This window comes from Gossypium hirsutum, chromosome D01, assembly GCF_007990345.1.
Source record: "Gossypium hirsutum isolate 1008001.06 chromosome D01, Gossypium_hirsutum_v2.1, whole genome shotgun sequence".
Taxonomy (NCBI): Eukaryota; Viridiplantae; Streptophyta; class Magnoliopsida; order Malvales; family Malvaceae; genus Gossypium; species Gossypium hirsutum.
In genome coordinates this window covers 40,664,497-40,670,866 of record NC_053437.1, presented here as the reverse complement: position 1 = coordinate 40,670,866, position 6,370 = coordinate 40,664,497, and the positions used below count along the sequence as shown (strand labels likewise).

General features: G+C 33.8%; 1 non-coding gene across 1 annotated transcript; it reads left to right on the top strand.

Moving 5' to 3' along the window:
* Nucleotides 1-717: 717 nt before the first annotated feature.
* Nucleotides 718-824, top strand: LOC121214178 (small nucleolar RNA R71). Its single transcript, XR_005909764.1, has one exon. It is a non-coding gene; the product is annotated as a small nucleolar RNA R71 (small nucleolar RNA).
* Nucleotides 825-6,370: the final 5,546 nt, after the last annotated feature.

Genomic DNA, 6,370 nt, shown 5'->3' with positions numbered 1-6,370 from the left:
CTCAGATTCTTATAAAGAACCTTGTGGACTGTTTCTATGTTCGGTGGCAAATTGACCTACTTGATTCTCCAAATTCGTTAGAGTGATGTCATTTTTTGTCATATATGCCTTCAATAGGTTCTCTAAGCTATTGGAAGGCTCAGCTTGGGTTGATTTTTTAACTTGTTGGGGGAAAACAGGTGGCTGGGTCAGTTTGGGTTGTGCATAAGTGTTATTGGTTCTAGCCCCTTGGTTACTCCAGGAAAAATTTGGGTGGTTTCACCACGATGGGTTATAGAAATTGGATTGCAATCCTTACCTTCCTCGGTTTTGGTTCTGATTACCTATGTAATACACAAATTCTGGGTTCAATGGACATCCTTCGAAAAAATGTCCTCCCCCACAATAGACATAGGCTATATTTTCAAATTGATTGGGTGGCTGAGCTACAAAACTATTAAACCCATTAGTGGTAAAATGTTTATGCATTGAGGAAATCAAAGATACCTGAGATGCAAGTGAAGTGAGAGCGTCCACTTCATGTACTCTAGTGACTTGTCTTCCTAACGCTACTCGATTGGTTGGCGATTGATAATTGTTTCTGGCAATCCTCTCGATGATTTCATGAGCCTCATTATAAGACCTAAAAGGAGAGCACCATTAACATAGGCATCCACTGCCATTCTCATGTAAGCATTGAGACCCTAATAGAAAGTCTCAAGTTGGATGCAGTGAGAGATTCCACGATGAGGGCACTTTCGTAACAATTCTTTATATCTTTCCCTTGTCTCATACAAGGACTCATCATCCATTTGTTGGAAATCAGTGATCTCGTTCCTCAACTTAGCATTCTTGCTAGGCAGGAAATACTTCATGAGGAATATTTCTGCTAACTCTTGCCATGTAGAAATTGAATTTGGTGGCAATGAGTTCAACCAGGCTCAACCTTTGTCCCTTAGCGAATATGGGAACAACTTTAATTGAAGTGCATCTTCGGGTACTTCGGCTAGCTTGAAAGAATCGCTCATTTCCATAAACAGCCTTTTAATGAAGATGAGGATCTTCAGTAGGCATTCCACTGAATTGGCCCACTGTCTGAAGCATTTGGAACATGGCTGGCTTCAGCTCAAACTATTGTGCCTCAATTTTGAGTCTCTTAATACAAGGATTAAGATCATGAAACACTGGCACGACATATTGTCTTAGAGCTCTATCCCTATCTACAGCAATAAGGATAGGATTTTGAGTAGGGTTTGCTTCGTTTCCTTGATTCAAATTTTCAAAGTTCATCTCTTTGGTCATTCTCTAACTTGCTTGTGTTCTTCACTGTCGAAAAGTTATTTCAATCTCAGGGTCTACGGGGAGTAAATCGATGATTTGATCAATACTCATAAATACCTGAAATAACACAAAAAATTAATTAAGTTAAAATTGAACAGAAAAAGATACCAAAATGTAAAATTAACAAATTCACAAATAATAATAGTCCCCGGCAATGGCGCCAAAAACACTTCGAACGACGAAAATGTGCAAGTGTACACAATCGCAACAAGTAATAAAGTGACAAGTAAATGTCGAGTTATCGTACCCACAGGGACTTTGAAAAGGATTATTTATGAATGCAATTAAAAATACTTTGGTGAAGAAAAATATTTTGATTTGAGGAGGTGATTAAAAACTAAGATTTTTAACTAAGTAAAATAAATAAAAAGGAAATAAATGTTCCAATGCCTGATTTCAAAGATGATTTTAATCAAGATGACATAATTGTGTTAGATTAATTACATTTCTTAACTTAGAATTATTAAACTCATGTTCATGTTGTTACGAACAAATTCACAGCAACTATGTAATTTGCTAACTTATGAACAGGCTCACCTACCAAAATCCATTTATCTCTTGGCTATATCTCTATGTCAATTCAATCGGGTAAACAAATTTTAATAAGCAAATGTGTTAATGCACATACATACTTATGAAATCAAAATAATCTCTTGTACATATCTCTATGCCAATTCAAACAATTAGTTCAATTTTAATAAGCACATAAAAGATTACGTGATGTAACAATGTATTTCTACCTTGAAACAATTTAATCACAATAATCTTGCAAGTTATGCAAAGCTAATGTATCGTTAGATACCATTGCTAATTTAACCCTCAGCTACCTTAGATGATTAAACATGCATTGATTAAATATTGTGTCAATTAATTACAATTTCAATCCGTTTAAATAATTAATTCATTAGTCACCTTACAATTGTAATGCAAGAATAACTTAGTCATGGTTTTACTTAATCAAACATCTTACCAAGGCCTATAACAAATCAAACACAATTTTATAAATTAAGTAGACAAAATGCAATGAACCTAACACGAATTAAATTTAAGCCATATTAATTAAATTAGACATATCAACATCACAAATATTCATAGGAATGTTCATAACAACAACAATCAAATTAAAAGGATAAGGAACAAGAATCAAATCCGGTGTTTCTCTAAGGTTTGACTAGTTTGCTCTGCTCCTCCTTCTCCACTTGTCTTTGTTGAACCGTTGCTTATACGAACACTTGAACTATGCTTCCAATGGTGGTTGAAATAATATTTCTCAAGAGGTGAAATTGGAAAGGAATAAAGAACAAGGAAGGGGTTTTGAAAGGAGAGAGTGAGAGAAAAGTGAAAGGATGAAAGGGTTTGAGATGTTTTTTAAGTGAACAGCCAAGGGGGTATTTATAGGTTGAGTAGGCTGTTAAAAATAGCAAAAATTAGCAGCCATAGAGTCCCCTCATGGCCGGCCACACATGTGGCAAGTTTGAAGGTTTCAAACTTGCTATTTTAAGGTAGGGGCAAATCTAGGAAGGCATAAATAGTGGAGGGGTTTGAATGCAAATTGGGGGAGTCTTCAAGGGATATTTTGCAAGCCAAATAATCATCCAAAAAAGCTGATTTGGTCAGCATGTGGGACGGTTTTGGGCTGCCCAGTGCTCGGTTGGATCAGTTTTCTCGGTTCAGCTTAATTGGGCCTTTTCCATAATGAATTAATAATAATTTTTTAACCCAAATTAAATTGGTTTAAAATTAAAATTAATTATATTATGAATTAATAATCATAATTTGGACCGTCTTAGGCTGAAAAATTAATTTACCTTGATGCTTCAAAACTGCTTCTTGATTTTGCGCTTCTAGTAGTATCTGTCGAGTCAATTTTCGCCCTTTGTGCGAACCTGTCGAAAATGATAAAAATTCATAAAAATTTGATATAAAGCTAATTAAAATAAAAAATTTTAATTATTTGAGTGAAATTTAATTATTTTATAATTATTATATATTTTTTTATAAGAATTTTACCGAAACTGCATGAATTTGAGTTAAAAAAGGGCATAAAAAGTGTATATATTTTCGTGTTTTTAGTACCTTATAGAGAATGAGATTCTATTGAAGTTAATCGCACTGGACACTCCATAATAGAATGGAATTGCAGATAGAAGGAATCAAACATTGTTAGACATGGTACGTTTGATGTTAAGTTATTCGAAGCTGCTATTCTTTTAATGGGGATATTCGGTACAAATGACTTACTATATTCTAAATGATGTGCAAAATAAGGTGGCATCGGAAACTCCCATATGAATTGTGGCATGACAAGAAGCCATGTCTAAAGCATTTAAGGATTTGGGGATGCCCAAAACATGTATTGGATAAAGATGCGAGGAAGTTGGACTCATAGATAGAATTGTGTATGTGTGTAGGATATCCAAAGGGAACAAAGGGTGATTTGTTTTATAACCCGAAAGAGAAAACTATTATAGTGTCAACTCATACTACTTTTCTTGAAGAAAGTTACATGAATGACTTCAAACCTTGGAGTAAAGAGGTACTCGAGGAGCTTTTGGGAAATATACAAAACCCTATGGAAACATTACCAGAACCAACTCCTAATAGTAGACATGCAAACCATCAGCAACATAGGGAGCCTCGTCGTAGTGGGAGGTCTCTCCTAGGCCTGAGTTCTTCCAATCTGTCGGAAGTGTGTTTAACACAGAGTCTACAAAACAGGAATATTATGACCACTCACATATGACGAAGTGATGCAGAGTGCTAATTCTATGATCTGGGAAATATTTATGAAAGTTGAGATGGGCTTTATGTATTCCAACTTAGTGTTGAAACTTGTAGACTTATCGGAAGGGATAAAACCAATAGGGTGTAATTAGAACTATAAGAGGAAAAGAAAAGCGGATGGAAAAGTGGAAACCTAAAAGGCCAAACTTGTAACAAAAGGTTGTACTTAGAAAGAATGTATAGATTACAAAAGAAACCTTCTCTCCGGTTGCCATGCTCAAGTTAATCCTCATATTACTTTCCATTGCGGTGACTCTCGGTTACGAGATCTAGAAATCCGATGTCAAGACAATATTTTTGTAACCTCCTAAACCCAACCTAAATGTTATGGTCGAATCTCAATGATCAGATTGGGCATGATAATGGCGTGAAAATCGTTTAACAATTTTTTTAAAAATTCATTACCTTTTTTATTTAAAATCAGTGTGTTGTTTTGAGAAAAATCTAAAGTTTTCTCTTTCGATTTCTTTAGAAACTTATTATCAAAAATTGAATCGCTTTGAAAAGTCAAAGATTGAGTATTTAAAAAAAATTAATTTGAAAATATCGCAGCGAAAAATTTTACAAAAAATCATGTTGTTGGTTAAAAATCATGATTTGACACATTTAATAAATTATTGATTATTTATATAAACTAGACTAAATTTTTGTAAAAATGAGTTTTTAAGTTCAAATTAAAATCGTTGGGTTAAAATCGAAATTGTAACAAAACCAATTTCTCATACCAAATGGATAAATCAAATTTCAAGTTTGTCTAAACCACATCATGCAGAATAAACCCAAAATCCAAAAATCAACGTCCCATGCCATAGTCTGCAAATAATAATAAAACAGTACAAAATATCAAATTAATAAAGTTTAGCAGTTTATTTGTAAAATATTTGAGTTCTTCTCCGTAAGCCCAACCCATGTCCTAACCTAGTGGGCTATCTGAAAAGTTAGGAAATTGAAAGGGTGAGCTTTTAAAGCTTAGTGTGAATTCAACATAAAAGAAAGTAGTAATAAAGTCATACATATCAATATTATAGCAACATGTGTATTTCAACATAATTTCACATATAACAATGTGCATAAGAATGTTGATACAACTTTTTCTGAAAACAGTGCAAGTCTTTCAAAAGCATTCCTACCCATCTCCGTTACACACCTATAAAGTGTTCCTCAAAACTCATCCATCCAATAACACACCACATTATGGCCAAGCCATTCAATATCACAGTCAAGCTGTATTGTTGTGGTGAAGCCACTCAATAACATTGTGGCAAAGCCACTCAATATCGCAGTCAAGCTGCATCATTGTGGTCAAACCACTCAATAACGTTGTGGCCAAGCCACTCAATAGTGTTCTGGACAAGCCACTCAATATTGCAGTAAAATCACCAAAGTCTTCTTCCTTTCATAATCATCCCAACCCCATGCATGTGATATGACACGTGAACAATATTCTCAGTGGGCATGCTTAACATGCAAATCAAATCTTAGCTAATAAAACAGTGCCATGATTAAAATATATATATCATGCATAATCAATTTCGCCAGAAAATCGCATGTCATGAGAATTGGTATATACTCATCATTTCACATTAATCATTTAATCACATCATTTATAACATACATTCATCAAAATAGTCAGTTCGAAATACTTGTGTTTTCCTCTCTTTTTTTCAGCTTTAGCATCTCTTTAGAATACTTAGTGTATCCCTAAAATTTCACAACATATAGATTTCAATCAAAGTTTCAATCTTAATAAATATTTTTATTTTCATCTACAAATCCATAATTAAATTTTTTGATAAGTTAAATCCACACTTGATGACTATCCTTTCCACTTGATCTCAACTCCGATCTTCAGTGATGGAACAAAAAGGATAGATCTCCCACTTGATCTAATTTAAAGACAATTTATTATAGAAATAAAATTTATTAGTTTTATCCATTAAGAAATCCGATTGATTTCTTATGGGTGTAGAGAATCTGAGTAATTCAATCAGCCCCTAATTACACTTATAAGTAATGGAGAAATTGATATGGGTTTTCCCATAGATACTTAAGTCACAAAGATTAAGTTGGAGTGATCAACAATCGCCGAAATAATCGTTCAATGGATGAGACGTATCTAAGGAGAAGTCCAACATCCAAATAAAAGAAAAGAGTAGATTAGAGGATAGAAATAATCTATGAATTATCGCGTGTGAATAAAGTATGCAAAATCTGCAAGTATACATGTCGACTCAAGTACTATAATGATAAGTAGGATCGTCTCCAA